This window comes from Mirounga leonina, unplaced genomic scaffold, assembly GCF_011800145.1.
Source record: "Mirounga leonina isolate KUSES-001 unplaced genomic scaffold, KU_Mleo_1.0 Mir_174, whole genome shotgun sequence".
NCBI classification, from domain to species: domain Eukaryota; kingdom Metazoa; phylum Chordata; class Mammalia; order Carnivora; family Phocidae; genus Mirounga; species Mirounga leonina.
Genome location: NW_023270451.1, coordinates 26,212,543 through 26,229,509, shown reverse-complemented (window position 1 = coordinate 26,229,509; position 16,967 = coordinate 26,212,543). Strand labels below are relative to the sequence as shown.

The window sequence follows — 16,967 nt, the reverse complement described above, 5'->3', positions numbered from 1 at the left end:
GAAAGAAAGAAAGAAAGAAAGAAAGAAAGAAAGAAAGAAAGAAAGAAGGAAAGAAAGAAAGAAGCGAGTGTATCATTTACTCTAGCTGCTGGTGTGCTTGCTTGCATAGGGAAGAGTATAAATTTTCATTATTTCTATTGTAAAATACAAAGGTTAATCAAGGTATTGAGAAGTAAGCTTCCTTGCTCAGTTAGAATTATAAATATTAAAGACTGAATGGATCTTGAAGAACATCTGGGCTAGTGGTTTTCAAACTGTGTTCCAGGGGACTGCAGGGTTCCAGAAGAGTGCCTCTGGGATACTTGCACAAAAGGTCACATAGGCAGACCTCTGGCCACCCCACTCCCATACAATTTAGAACAGCTCCTCTTATATATTCCATTTATATATCAGGGTTTCATAAGATTTTATTAGCAAATGTGGTTTCAGGTACTAAAAACAATGCTTAACACCCACTCATCTTCTTCAACCCTGTAATTTTATAGATATGGATGTAGATTCCAAACACCCAAGATGTTGTAAACAATTAGTTATAGGATATAAACAAAAATCCAGACACGCTGAATCCCAATCTAGTGCTTCTTTCACAGCAGTACTAATACCGGGAATTTCAGGTATTTAAGTACCTAGCATCTAATAGTTCCTGTAAGTCTAGGAAATAGGGAAGCAGAAATTTTCAATGTATTATGTTGCTAACAGCTTATATGTGTGTCACATTAGGCAGTTTGCAAAGGCATCCACATCCATGTGTTTATTCCTGCATATTTACAACAAACTGCAAAGTATTTAAAGTGGATAGCCCATTATTCTAATAAGGAAAGCTAAGTTTCAAAGAGATCAAATGTATTTAACAGGTAAGTGGAAGATCTGAGACAAGAACATAGTTCTAACCATTCTATCCAAGACTCCGTTCCTTACAATACTGGGGCAAGACCATCTTACCAGTCTCTTGGGCCACTCCACTGTCACTCAATCACCTCTTACCAAGGACAGGAAAAAGGACAAAACACATAGGCTAACTCATTGACTGGACATATTGACCAGTATTCTGAGCCTGACTTTAGCAGAAAGGAGTCCATGATCATGATCAATGCCAGCCTTTATGGCACAGGAAGGGAGAAATGGAGCCACATATGTCAAGTCATCATTGTCCTTGATTTAAAATGCCAAAAGTTCAGAAGAGAGAAAAAGGCTGGAATACTAAGCCTTAAATCCTGAGCTAGCTCTCCCTTTAAGTCACATGATCTGCCGGGTAAGGCTTGGCAAGCCCAGAAGGGACCTAAAGACCCCAAAGTCATATGAAAAATAAGTGCTTCCAGATATTTTCCTTGCCTAAACAGCTCTCTGCTAAAAACAGTAGTGGGCCTGACTAAAGGAGGTTTGATTGTGTGGGAAATGGACTTTAAAAAGGGAAATGAAACCACCCTCATTTCACTGAGGCACAATCAGATGGTTGTGTTTGGGCACTGCTGACAGGGGCCAGATTCCACACACTCATTTGGGAAAGCCAGCAAAGCTCACGGAAACACTCTCCCCCGTAATTTAGCCCCAGCTGTTCAAGCTGAGGCTGCTCTTTAAAGTGAAGCAAACTGGCGAAAAGCTGAAGTTCAGCAGTTTCACTCTGTTGGGCCAAAGCTTCTGCAGAGTCCCAGCCCACAGATTCTGCTACATTGGCCAGATGCTCAGGGCCTCCCAAGCCAGTCTTACAGGGAGTTCCACAAAAAGTCAACAGAACTCCATGTGCTTTAGGTCCAGGCCAAAATGAAGCTGTCCAAAGAGGGTACTGGGTCCTGCTCAGCCTTTCTGCAGCACTGAGTCTGGTCTCTGCAAAAACCCCAGAGGGCTTCTGTAATAGAAGCCATCAGGATTCATTTCAGAAACCAGTTATTAGAGACCAAGATAAAGCATGTTTATGATGGTAGAGGGTATTTTTCTTTCAACCTTACAAATGACATTGTTTCCTCTGAATGATAACTTCCTCCCAATAAAATGTCTCTAAGTTACAAACAAATCCAAAAGCAATGAAAATGAACTCACTATTTCACCTTTGACCTCTGTGTTTCATTTCATAATATCTATTTCCATTCCCCAATACTCCCAAATCCTCAAATTAAAAAATCTTTCCCAATTACCATCAAATGTCCTTTTGGAAGTTCGTTTTTTTGTTTGTTTGTTTGTCTTCCTCTCCCAAGACGTTTCTGTACCCATGTGGTCACCATTGCTGGATAAATTGCACCTTTGCAAATGCCTCTCTGATATATGCTCCATGACCTAATGCAAAAAATGTGCCTTCAGCCCTCTCCAGGCACTCTGGCATTATCTATGAAGCAGTTTATTCTATATGAGTTCTGCAAAGAAGAAAAAAAAGTGCTGACTGGTATAATCATCCCAGGGTACTTATTTTTTTAGATGTTGACTGAAAAGGTAGACCCTGAATGGAGTTTCAGAAATCTTCATCAATGTCCACAAAAGAGGCTGCTTGGCTGCTCAGACATTGGAGACAACCCAGTACACGTGGAACCTTCGTCCCTGAGCACCACTGTAAAATGAAACCTCACTACCTGAGCCTTTCATGTCCAGTTTCTATCAGTAATTGAAGTATCTGGAAGATAAAAAGAATCTCACCATGAAATGAAAAAATAATTCCTTTAGAAACATCCATCTTGACAATGACTAAATGTGTGGACCATGATTGCAAACATTTAGTGAATCACTACGGAAAACAAGATTTAATTTCTAGGACTGCTTGTGGGGGAGAGAGAGTTTGCCTTCCACAATGTATAAGTCTTGATGACTCATTTTTCTTCTTGCAATCCCCAGGTGGCCACCTTCACACAATGGATGGATAGATTAAATAAAGATCAACTCTAGCTTCTGGAAAGTACAGCTTGCAGTCATTGTTAGCAGCTATTCTGGGAGTAATAAGGCATGAGTAAGCCATTTAGGGCAGTGGTTTAGTCCACTGAGATTTATTGCCCAGTTCCCTGGCACCCCAATGTTAGAAATTCTCACTGATGACAACAAGCATATAAAGCTACAGTGTGAGGGGCGCCTGGGTGGCTCAGTCGTTAAGCGTCAGCCTTTGGCTCAGGTCATGATCCCAGGGTCCTGGGATCGAGCCCCGCATCGGGCTCCCTGCTCAGCAGGAAGCCTGCTTCTCCCTCTCCCACTCCCCCTGCTTGTGTTCCCTCTCTTGCTGTGTCTCTCTGTGTCAAATAAATAAATAAAATCTTTAAAAAAAATAATAAAGCCATGGTGTTTTCCCTGGAGGCACATATAATGCAGAAAAATGTTAGATTCCAAAAGGAAATTATGTCTGTTTTGAACCATGTCAACTCTCTGGAGCACTGGCCATACTCTCATGTAAAGATGGATTTTTCCTCTACTTTAAGAGTCTCTGGTCTTTAGCCATTAATAAGATCTCAGACCACATAGATGAGCAAAGGAAGAATCATAGAATTTACTTAGGAGAGGAAATAAAAATCCCACTCAATCTTATTTTCCTTTTTTTAAAAAAACTTTTTAATTGTGGCACCTGGGTGGCTCAGTTAGTTAAGCATCTGCCTTCGGCTCAGGTCATGATCCCAGGGTCCTGGGATCGAGCCCCACATCGGGCTCCCTGCTCAGTGGGGAACCCGCTTCTTCCTCTCCCTCTGCCTGCCACTCCCCCTGCTTGTGCACTTGCCCTCACTTTCTCTCTCTCTGTCAAATAAATAAGATCTTTTTTAAAAATAATAAAACCTTTTAAATTATAAAATACAGAAAACCACAAAAACATATGTAGTTTAATGAGTTATTATGACACAGACATCCTGCAACCACCACTTAAGTGAAAATATAGGCCTTTGCCAGCCACCTAAAACACTTCATTCATGTGCATCCATCTGTATCTCAAACTGTCCTCCTCCCAAAAGTTACCACTACCCTAATTTTTACAGTAATCACTTTTTTATGATTTTATTACTTAAGTGCACATTCCTAGACCTCATATTTTAGTCTTACCCATTTTATTAAATCTGATACATGTTTATACTCTTTTAATGCACAAGGTTCTCAACTATCTTTTTCTTTGCTTTTCAATTTACTTATTCAAGGATCTAGACATTTGACCTGCAGTTTCTCATAGTCCAGATATTGCTGATGGACATGGTACAGTTCAACATGTTCCTCTGCCCTGTGTATTTCCTGAAAATTGGCAGCTGGATCCAGAACCTTGACTAGGTTTGGGTTCCAATCCTTTGCAAAGATTCTAATTAGTGTGGCCTTTCATCAAAAAGTATTTAATGTCTGATTATCTCTTTTTCTGTTAGCAGCTGTTGAGCCTTATTACCTAAACCTAGTAATCCATTTGGGGTTTGAAAAATGGTGATAATGAAATTTTATCCATTATTTTCCATTTATTAGTTAAAATATTTTATAAATAAGTGCTCATCTACTATTTGGTTTCCCAGTGTTTCATATTGGAAAGGCAAGATAAATGTTTGATTCCTTCCCTCTGCTTGTCTATTTTCAAGAAAATAAATTGGTTCTCCAAGATCTTCTGAAGGTGACTAGGTTTTTTAAAATACAATTATGTAATTGTGATTTTAAGCATAATTTATAGGGTTTCATTCAATTGCAATTATTATGTCTTTTGAAGCTTAAATTGTCCCAATGGGAAGCTCTATAAGTTGGTTCCTGAGTTCTTTTGACATGACCCCAGTAGTTTCTGATATGGTATGACAAGATATTCCAAATTAATCTTGTACATTTCTTGCCCCAGACCTACAATTAGCCAACTCTCCAAGTCCCAGTTTCTTTTAATTTTATTTAAATCTAAAATCCACAATCTGGATGTTAGATGCGCATTTGCCCCTGGGTTGCTCTTTGTTTCTGGGCCTCTCTAATAGGCAGAGATAAGAAATGGATACACATACATATATTTATACATATGCAATGTTTCATAGGTTCATATTGATATCTGCAATTCAAGAATATAGGGCTTTTTATTCAACTCCTTCAATACTACACTTATACCTCTTTCTTCCAAACCAAAAATTGTGATTCTCAAAGACACATGGGATGATAGAATATTACATAATTACTCATGTACTTTTTCCCTATTAGAAGTGTAAGTGTCTCAGAATAACAATACTAATACTACCACCACCAATATAATTAATGAGAACAGTTTTGAAGTGTTTATTTGCATATGCTTTCTGAATTTGTGTTCCCATGTTTATAGTTAACCTTTATCTACATTTTATAGCATACTGCTATTTCATAAATACACGCTCCCTTCCAGCCCTCAGTTAGTCTTAATTTTATAAGTAACTATACCTTTAATACTCATCACCAGTCCTTATGGCAATGTCTCTCTAATTATTTTCATTGTCTGAAGTTCATTCTCTAGAATATTCTTCAGAAAAATTGGAAGGGAACAATACTCTTTGGGTCACTGTATGTTAATCACAGTCTGTGCTCTTTATACTTGAAAGCTAGTTTTTCTACCTATTAAAATCTTCAGGTCACATTTTCCTTTCTTTGAATTTCTTAGATGTTACTCCATTTTCTCCTGGCATAAAACATTACTGTCAAAAGAAAAGTGTGATGATAATCTAATTTTATTTCCCTTATAAGTCACTTTCTGTTTTGTCAAGATGTTCAAACAATTTTATTCACCAAATTTTACTGGAATACGTCTTGGCAGTATTTGTTCTGGATTTATATTCTCAGACACATCTTCCAATATGTAGTTTCAAATCTTTTTTTTTTGAATTTCAGGAAAACTTTCTTGAATTGTAGTTTTTAGAATTTGTGCTGGTCTGTTCTCTTGGTATCACTTCTTCAGAGATTCCTATTAGACTTACGTTGGATCTCCTTTCTTTCAAAACTTCTTTACTTCTTTCTTTTCTTCATTTCCTTTTGACCATTAAAATTTTCCTCCTTTTCACCTTACATTTCTTTTAAGGAAGGATCTGTTGTGTTGATTCATTTTTGTTTATTCTAATTAAGCTTTATTTCTGAACTGAATTTTCTTTTGTCTCTGATTCTTTCCTAAGTTACATTCCCTCATTTCTAAGTATTTTTTATTTTGCTTTGATTGATCCATGTATTGAGCCATTTTCTTAATTTTTAGCTTATTTTTACGTAACATATTACAATTTTTATTCTTTTTAACTATATTTTTTCTGGTGGCTTTTTTGGAGGGGGTAGGAGAAGTGGTAAATTCTTGCAAGTGCCCACACAAGCTATTCCAAACTAAACAATCCCAACTTAAACCTCAGAGAAATCTCCATCTGCAATGTCTCCCCAATCATCATGCATTCATTCTTTTATTCATTCAACAAATGTCTAGTGAGTTAACTACCATAATGTGCAATAGGTCAAATTATTAATAAGATAATTACTAATTAATAAAATGAATGATGAATGAAACAGACACAGTCTAGGCCATTATAGATTTATAACCTAATAGGGAAGTCAGAAAATCAAATAGGTAATCATAATGAAGTCCTTGAAGAAAATCTACTTCTGTGATCCTCGACCTTCTTCTACCATAACATACATAAGGGATGGGACAGCAACAGACAATAGGCTAACTAGGCAGTGATGATTTTTCAGCTCAGTAAACATGTTTCCTTAAGGCAACACATCAAACAGTTCTCCACATCAAACAGTTCTCTGTGATTCTGACAGAGCCATCCTCCCCACCAACACCTCTGCAGCAAAAGGTGACTCCTATGAAGAATCACTGGTTTATATATATGATAATGGGTTAATATGCAAAATATATAAGGAATTCATACAACTCAATACAAAACAACAACAACAACAACAACAAAAGCAATAATACAATTAAGAAATGGAGGAAGAACCTGAATAGACATTTTTCCAAAGAAGATACAGGAATGGCCACAGGTACATGAAAAGATGCTCAAGATTACTCATCACCAAGGAAATGCAAATTAAAGCCACAATGAGATATCAGTCATGCTGATAGAATGGCCATCACCAAAAACACAAGAAATAACAAATGCTGGAGTGGATACGGGGAAAAGGGAACCCTTGTGCACTGCTGGTAGGATTGTAAATCCATATAGTCACTATGCAAAACAGTATGGAGGTTCCTCAAAAAATTAAAAATAGAATTACCATATAATCTAGTAACTCCATTTCTGGGAATATATATGAAGGAAACGAAAACAATAAGTCAAAAAAGATATCTGCACCCCTACATTCATAACAGCATTATTTACAATACCCAAGACATGGAAACAACCTAAGGGTCCATCAATGAATGAATGGATAAAGAATGATGGAATGTATATATACAATGGAATATTATTCAGTCATTAAAAAAAAAAAAAAAAAAAAAAAAACAAGGAAGGGGCACCTGGGTGGCTCAGTCAGTTAAGCTTCACACTCTTGATTTCGACTCAGGTCATGATCTCAGCAACCTGGGACTGAGCCCCACATTGGGCTCCTTACTCAGCATGAAGTCTGCTGGAGTTTTTCTTTCCCTTTTCCTCTGCCCCTCCCCCCCCACACACTTTCTCTCTCTCTCAAATAAATACATCTTAAAAACAAAACAAAACAAAAAAAACAAGGAAATCCTACCATTTGCAACATAGATGGACCTTGAAGGCATTGTGATAAATGAAGTAAGTCAGAGAAGGACGAATACTATATGATCTCACCGATATATAGAATCACCACAAAACAGAACAAAATAACAAAAACACTACCAAACTCATAGAAAAAGAGATCAGATTTGTGGTTACCAGAGGTGGGGGTTGGGAGGAGGAGAAATTGGAAGAAGGTGATCAAAAGGTATAAACTTCCAGTTATAAGATAAATAAGTACTAGGGATGTCATGTACAACATAAGGACGATAGCTAACACTGCTGTATGATATATAGGAAAGATGTTAGGAGAGTAGATCCTAACAGTTTTCATCACAAGGAGAAAATGTTTTTTTCTTTTTATTATATTTATATGAGATGAGGGATGTTAACTAAACCTATTATGGTAATCATTTCACAATATATGTAAATCAAACCATCATGCTATAGAGCTTAAACTTAAAAAAAAAATCATTGGTCTAATTCAAGCACTAATATGCCATTCAATGTAGAATTATATTAAGAGGCCCATTAAAGATGTAATAAAATTAGGTGCATTTGCATATCCCCCTTTTTAATTATATAGCTCACTCTGTCCTATAGAACATTAATATGTGCATCTACGCAAAAAGGTAAGAAGAGAATTACTGTTGTTTCCCCAGCCATTCTCACCTCAAGGAAATATATATTCATTCAGCTGAAGTGATAACCTATAACCATCAGTCACTTGTATTCCAGCAACATAATTGTTAAAAAAAAAAAAGAAAAGATAAGATAAGTAAACACAAGGTGGAGAAATACACCAATCTTTGGGCAGACCAGAATTTTTTTTTTTTTTTTTCTCATGAGAACTGTAGGAGTTTGCTGTCCCAGGTCATCTACCAGGGGAGTGCCTCCTTAGAGTTGTATCTCAGACTGTCGTATCCACTTTAGAACCAAGAAAAAAAGGAGGAATTAATTCCTCATCTGCTCACTCTCCCAACTACACAGGCACAATGCATTTTGAGGTATTATTTGACATACAGACAAACCCCAAGTCTCACAAAAATGTGAGCATATCTGAACTTAAATATCCTCCTTTAGCTAAAATTCCCAACCAATTACCAATTTGAAATAAATGTGGAGTGAGCGTAAGGAGGGAAGACATTTGTAACCTGCTCCAGAAATCAGCTCTGGGAACAGTTCTATACTATTGTTAGATTTTGAATGTAATGATAGATTATCTTTATTAAGGGAAAGCATGTTAATATTAACAGAAAACACGCCTTTTGTTGACACACTTCATAGCTAAGATAGGAAAAAAAAAGAATACATAGAGTGGCATTTAAGGGTGTCAGATCATAGGAACTTCAGTTTAAAAATATCATTTAAAAGTAACTAAAATAACACTATAATTGTTAATATCACTAAAAATACCAATATGATTTTGGGAGTCTTGAGGAAAAAGAAAATGAGTGAGCATTTGAATACTGTTAGAAAAGGAAGAAAATGAATTTAATCTGATCTCAGATAAGAAATGATTTAGGATAAGAGAGTTCTGTAGGGAGAGAGCCAACAGCATTTCTGTGCTGGGGACATGAAGACACAAACCTAGACCTGAAAGGATAGCAAAAAACTTTTTTTTTTTTTTTAACTAACTCAAAGGGATACATGAACCTTGATGTTTATAGCAGCATTATCTGCAATTGCCAAGTTATGGAAACAGCCCAAATGTCCACCGACTGGTGAGTGGATAAAGAAGATATGGTATTTATACACAATGGAATATTCTCAGCCATAAAAAAGAATGAAATCTTGCCATTTGCAACAACATGGATGGAGCTAGAGTGTATTATGCTAAGTGAAATAAGTCAGAGAAAGACAAATACCACATGATTTCACTCATATGTGGAATTTAAACAAAACATATGAACTTAGGGGCAGAAAAAGAGAGAGGCAAACCAGAAAACAGACTCTCAACTATAGAGAACAAACTGAGGTTTACTGGAGGGGAGGTGGGCAGGGGGACAGGTTAAATGGGTGATGGGTGTTAGGGAGGGCACTTGTGGTGAGCATTGAGTGTTCTGTGTAAGTGATGAGTCACTAAATTCTACACCTGAAACCAATATTACACTGTATGTTAACTGGAATTTATATAAAACTCAAAAAAGTTTTAAAAGTAGGTCAAGTGCTTCAGGGAAGAGGGCGATCAGCTGATAGAGAAATAACCGGGGCTTACTCACAGTCATTGATACCAGTGTATCTAAGTGTAGCTAAGAGCAGGTGCCACAGCCATGAACTTCTTTCATGAACTTCCTTTAAATACATACATAATGGGAGAAGGGCATACAAAATCTTTAAAACAGAGAATTGAGAAACTTGCCACAGAACAACTTAAATTACTTTTTTTTAAGATTTTTTTAAAGATTTTTTAAAATTTATTTGAGAGAGAATGAGAGCACAAGCAGGGCAAGGGGCAGAGGGAGAGAGAGAGAAGCAGACTCCTCTCTGAGTGGGGATCCTGACATGGGGCTCAATCTTAGGACTCTGAGATCATAACCCGAGCTGAAGTCAGATGCTTAACCAACTGAGCCACCCAGGCTCCCCCTTAAATTACTTTCAAGATCAACAGTATAATGTTAGTATCATTTCACACTCACCCCCATTCCATTGCCCTAAAACACAAACAAAAATACTCCCTTTTGGCAAGGTGAGTGCCAATTGGAAAGGTTGGGCAGGGGTGGGGGACATGGCTATTAGCTGGAAGAGAAACAATTAGAGATAAGGATCATAGAATCTAGAAACCTGTTTAAGATAACATTCTACTATGATTAAGTCTTAATTCAATCAAATTGTTTAGCATTCCCTAATCCACAATTATGTATGTGATATCAGATCTTCCTTCTTTAATGGGAGAAAAGAGGAAAGGAAAGAAGGGGTGGAGAAGTAAAAGGATAAACACATCGGAAAACACTAGCATTAAGATCCTGAAAGAGGAAAAAAGAGCTTCCCACCAAAGAGGAAACACTTTGAACACTAAAATTTCTCTTATATTCAGTCCTGATTACCATCCTCTCTCTGGGCAGCAGAGAAGGAAGGCATATGAAATCAGCCAGCTTCATGTAATTCACAGAAGCTATTTTTTGGTCTAGTTGGTTTTTCAGTATGGCTATTGCTATTTCTTAAAGAGGCTCTCCAATCCATGGGTTTCTTTAATTATTATATAATTATAAATCATGTCTAAATTTGCCCTCATATACCTAACCCCAAATCTTCCCAAATGATCAATTACTTTTAGACCAAAGCTAAGTGGTACAACTTTATAGTCTGGTTATGGAACAGAAAGACTCCCGTTAAAAGGAAACAACCAAGGAAGCACAAAGTCCCTAAGATTCCCTCTGAAGAGACCAAGCAGAAGAGCTTACATGGAGTTAGTGGGGGACAGGTCAGAATGGAAATCAGGCTTCACATCCTAGAGCTCTCTTCCCAAGATTTAAACAACTGAGGTTTAAGGATTTCTGAAGAAGGAGGCAAGGAAGGTGGAAGCAAAAGCAAAGAGCGTAGCACACTGCAGGAAAACCATGCAAGAAAACAATCAAAGATGGCCTCTCACCAGTAGAGGTGGTGGCCAGCACCACGACCTCGCTAGGGACATCCCGTCTCTCCCACCTGCTTCTCTCCTTATACTCAGGCCTCGGTTGCATTTATTCTGCTCACCTTGGGAGAAAGTTCATGGAAGAATACTGTGGCCGCAACTTCTTAACGCATTCATCTTGAACTCCAGCTGAGAGGGAGGAAAAAGCCAGTGGCAGGTGGATAAAGTTCTAAAGCTGGAGAGAGATGTATGAAAGTGAGGTTGGAAAAAAGAAAAATGGAAAAGTGTGGACTTGGATGAAGTAAACTAGAAGAAAAATGATGAATGATTAGAGCTGGGTTGAGTAAAACTCTGTGAGCTACCGGGCAACTGCTGAAATCATGTAGTGATATGAGGGAGATGGTCACAATGTAATGATCAACTCTAACAGCAAGGCTGGAAACAGTCTGCAGAGTATCTGATGATTTTTATAAATATGTCTAAACATACAGAGGTTAGGGTACTTGTGTATGCATTATATTAGATGTGTGTGAGAAAGAGATGGGTGTAGAGACAAAGGCCAAGAAGATAGGATGCAGAAAAAATGCTAGCATGAGTTATTTTGTGTGGGATTATGAGAGCTTTTCTTCTTTCTTGGGCTTCTCTATATTTTCCGATTTTGTGCAAAACATGCAATAATAACAATAATTAATAAAAATGAGAAAGCTATGCTACTACTTCTTTTTCTGTACCCTTTCTCCCAATACCCATCTGATGAAAACTTGTGATGAAAATTGTACCAGTTGAAGAGGAAGAAAAAAATAACACAAAGCATTCATAACAGTCGCCATGACCCCTAAAACTGTCTTCACTCACCTGATTCTTAATTCCAACCAAGTCCTCCCATGTTCCCAATTATCATAAGGCAAGTAAACACCATGAAAAAGAACATCAAACTCAGCCTTCTGACAAGGCAACAGTTAAAATTCATGAGGGTACATTTTGCTGTTAATTGGCCATCCACCATTAGAAAACCAGCTTCTTCATTCACAGCAGGCCTTCACAGATTGGCTAATGAGCTGTCCACTCACTGGTGAGTCCAGCTATTCATCAAGCCCCTGGGTAATTTGAAGGGAGCTCAGGATACCTGCAGCAGTTCAAGTAGAAAATGAAATCTGAGTAGCCTATAAATGGGAAATGACATCCTGCCCAAGCTGAAAATGTCTGTTCTTTTGGGGTAGATTCATCTAGACTAGTCAAATTGGACTGAAAAGTTAACTAAATAGAAGGTCTATCATTGCTGGGGTTTGGCAACTTGCCTTCTCTCCTAGAAAAGCGTGACGCTTTAATATCTACCTCAAGTCACTGTCTACTGCCTCAGAATGACTTTAGAATCTCATAAATGAGAATATAACTGTATTTATACAGAAAACACAGCATAAGAAGGAACACTGAAAAAATAGGACTAAAGTTTGGTGGAGGGACACAAGATGTTGGATCTGACAGTACAGTACAATAATAAGTGATATGGGGAAAAGCTAATAAGAGAGCAATTATTTAAGTGGGTTTTAATCTGAATTTTCCCACCACCCCAATGACACTTTTAGACTACAGGAGGTAAAAAAGGATATTCAAGCTTAGCAATGTCAGCCAACTGTCATCCTGTCAAGAGTACAGACAAATACTCACCATTCAAAAATCAATGGCAGTGGGAAAAAGGCTTTCTTGTACATTTATGATGGATAACATAGCCTGGGTGTAATGCATTGGAGCAACTAACTTAGATGAGGCAGCCCGCTTTAGTCAATGATTTTCAAGCCTTGGTTGGGAATAGCTGCACGGCTAAAGCATTTACAGTTCTAAGCATATGACAATGACCATTTTCCCACATGGAAGAATTAATCCACAAGTTTGTTCCCCCAAAACTCCAGGTACAGTAATAGTAAGAAAGAGTGGAAAGGAGCATCAGTTATGCCATGTCTAAACACCATAACTGGAAGGGTGGCTCTTGGCTCCAGATCATTCTCCGCTTCTGGAATTGGAGGGCAGCACATAGTACTAATAATAATCTACCCTTTTAGGTAAGGTCCACAAGGTGATGTCTCAGTGAGAAGGTAGATCGGCTCTGTTACTGAACTCCAGGGAAACTGGAGCATCAGAGCAGTAACAGCTTTTCCAAACTCCTAGCAGCCTGTTGGAATGCTGGGACTCAGTATTAATATAAGCAAGTTTCCATCTTTTAGTCCAGATCCTTGTATGCAAGCTTTCTGCCTCCATTAGGCAAATGGGAGTCTATTGTGGCTAATGAGCAGGTTTCATCCATAACCTAGTTTCACTCATTATTAGGCTGAGAGGGATGATTTGCAATCAGTGACTACTCTGCCTTGGCCTGGTAATTTCATCTACCTCCTCCCCTACCATGAGGGCACTCTTGAAATGTGGTGTCCCAGCCAGTCTCTTTCCTACCAGGCAGTGGGGCCCACCCAGGAGGATGTCATCTACAGCATTTCCAGAAGCCTGAGCGTGTGAAAGAACTGGAGGCAATGAGGCAGGCAGCCCAGTGACAGAAACGCAGACCCAGATAAGGACAGCCACAGCCTTCACACAGGCTCTGATACTGATTCAGGGTGACTTTGGACAAAGCGCCCAACCCCTCTGTGACTCATTTGTAAAATAGTATTGATCTTATCTCTCTCACTGGGCAGTCTGGGAATCAAATGAAATCATGTATATGAAAGTACTTTGAAAAATGTTCACTCACAAAATAACAATTTTAGAAGGACCTTAGAGATCATTTAATGCACTCCCTTACTATAAACAGATGAGGAAACAGTCCCCAAGTGCTTAAATGACTTGAACAATGTCATACAGAAGCAGAGTTTTTGTACAAGTCAAAGCACAATTATTACAAATTATTGCAATTCCAATGTGACTACAAATATATTAATAACTTATTTTTCTTTCTTCTCAGTACAAAGAGGACACACTGCCCACAGAAATAAAAAGAAATTATCAGGGCAGACACCGAGTTTGGAATACATAATAAATGGCTTTGTTATGACATTGTAAGCATGATAAAATACTATTATTTACATTTTCAGCTTTTATGGCCACACTGTAGGTCAGCAGAAAATAAATAAATGAATAAAAATTACCCATAATCCCTCTCGGGGAAAAAATGTCAGTGTTAACATATGGTAAGCACCATTTATCATGAGATTATACTCTACATACCATTTTGTGATCTGATATTTTAAATGAGAAGAATTAAAAGTTCTAGTCTAGGGGTGCCTGGATGGCTCAGTCGGTTAAGTGTCCAAGTCTTGATTTCAGCCCAGGTCATGATCTCAGAGTCGGGAGCTGAGCCTCGCGTCAGGCTCCTCACTGAGCATGGAGCCTGCTTAGAATTCTTTTTCTCCCTCTCCCTCTGCCCCTCCCCCCCTAAAAAAATTAATTAAATTTTTTAAAAAGATAAAAATGCTAGTCTCTATCTTCTAACACCTGTGAAATGTGTTAATCATAAAAAATATGAAAGAGTAATAGTTTACTTGTTTTCATGAGAAGAGGAAACCTCCGTAAAGGTCTTGATCTATTCTCCAGGGAACAAAAGAATATAGATAGCTCAAGAATTTAAAAAGTTGAAAAGTGGTTTCTCCAGTTAGTTGAAGGCCACAGACAAATCATCCTACTAATGTTCCATGCTAAGTCAAGATCTGTTCTGTAGTAAGCAACAAAATGAGTTCCTAAGAGAAGTCACTCCTACTGTATTTACAATCTATTTTCAAAGCAATCCCTGACTCAGCAGCTCCTACCCTGAATAGCAAAACTGAGATATTGTGACTTTTAATAGTCATCCTTCGTAACCCTCTGTTCTTTCATCCCTCTTCTAAATAAAAAACCAGCTTTATGAAAATATATCTTTTATGTTAATGATATGCCTGACCCAGAAGTTTTACTCCTCACAATCCTTTCTCACAGAGTGAGGGCTCATTCTACTTATAAATTCCCTTAAATGCAATCTTAACTGTAGCATGCTGCCTCACTGACCTGATAGCCATCTTAAAAAGTGAAATTCAAAGATGACCATGTCCCATTGCTTTGTTCTCTTTAATTCTGAGATGCTAAGCTTGACAGTTCCACGTAAGTTTTTCAAATCTAATTTGGATAAAACCAGGCCTGCTGAAATAGCTCTAATTTTCAGATACAAACCCCCTGGAAACCCAAATACCATCTGTCCACCGACTAACTACCAAAAGGAAACCCAAGAAGTTCCAGGTAGTTACTTCCTTTCCTGACCTTGCCCTAACATCCAGTTATCTTTCCATACCGCAGAATTTTTTAAGACCCATTCCCATGTCCAGCCCATCCTGCCATTTCCGTGTTTTTTATTTTAAAAGTCATTTTTCATCATCCCGGAGGCATAGCTGATGGGAAAGAGCAGAGCTCACAATCATGGGCCTTGAAAACATGTTACAAAAGTAGCACCTTGCAACAAGGTGTTTATGGTTACTACAGGACATTTGAAAGAACTTGATAAAGAGCCATTATAAAAATCCATGTGAAAACAAGGCTGTGAAATGCCTAAACAAGGGGGGATCATTTTGTTTGGGTGCTCATTTTGTACTCACCCCTCATTAACCTCCAGTACAGTCTGCCCCTTCCCTACTGGCCCAGCCAGGCACCAGGTTTCTCTCCCTGAGGTCTATCTCTATTCCTACTCTGCATTTATCCCAGTAAAGCTGAAGTTGACCTTAAATGGTCTAAATTGCAAAACTGATTCAACTTTAAACAAAACATGCATTCTCTGAGAATTTTAAAAACAGCACATCTTGAATAAAGTGAAATGTTTCCCTTTATAGGAAAATTATTTCCAGATTCAGGATTTGTTAGGAATGTTCTTCTATTACTCTTAAACACATACCAAAAATTTCAACTCCCTAAATCCCTCTCATTTTTTGATATGTACTAACATCACTTACACATGCATGAAACAATTGGAATCTACATTTTAACCATCTTAGTGTTCAATGTAGTTCTCTACATGACCCATCTGGCAATGCAAGCACAGCATAAACTGCAAATAGTCTTTTCTGTAAGCCTGGTAGGTTGAACCATAGCCAACTCTAGATTCTTAAGCTAAACTCAACCCCAAAGTACTTTCAATCAATTTAACTGCACCTGAGTTGAATTTCTATAACACAAGCAATTTAACTATGTAGACAGACACACAATCCACATTTTCTAATATTTTCAACATTAAGATATATTCAGAAGCCACATGGTAGAGTGAGAGGGGCTTGGGCTTTGGAAACATCAGAACGCAGATGGAATCACTGTTCTTCCAATCATAGGCCACACAGACTTGAGCAAGCCAAACATCACAGAAGTTCAGGTTCCTCGTGTACAATTAGAGCAATAATAATGACACATCAAAAAGACTGCTAGAAATAATGTATACAAGCCATCAAAAGGAATGAGATCTTGCCATTTGCAACGACGTGGATGGAACTGGAGGGTATTATGTTGAGTGAAATAAGTCAAACAGAGAAAGACATGTATCATATGATCTCACTGATATGAGGAATTCTTAATCTCAGGAAGCAAACTGAGGGTTGCTGGAGTGGTGGGGGGGTGGGAGGGATGGGGTGGCCGGGTGATAGATACTGGGGAGGGTATGTGCTATGGTGAGCGCTGTGAATTGTGCAAGACTGTTGAATCTCAGATCTGTACCTCTGAAACAAATAATGCAATATATGTTAAGAAAAGAAGAAGAAGAAGAAGAAGAAGAAGAAGAAGAAGAAGAAGAAGAA

General features: G+C 38.0%; 1 protein-coding gene across 1 annotated transcript in view; it reads right to left on the bottom strand.

Moving 5' to 3' along the window:
- NXPH1 (neurexophilin 1) overlaps window positions 1-16,967 on the bottom strand; it is a 299,940-nt gene that overhangs the window by 246,181 nt on the left and 36,792 nt on the right. The gene's annotated exons all lie outside the window — the stretch shown is intronic.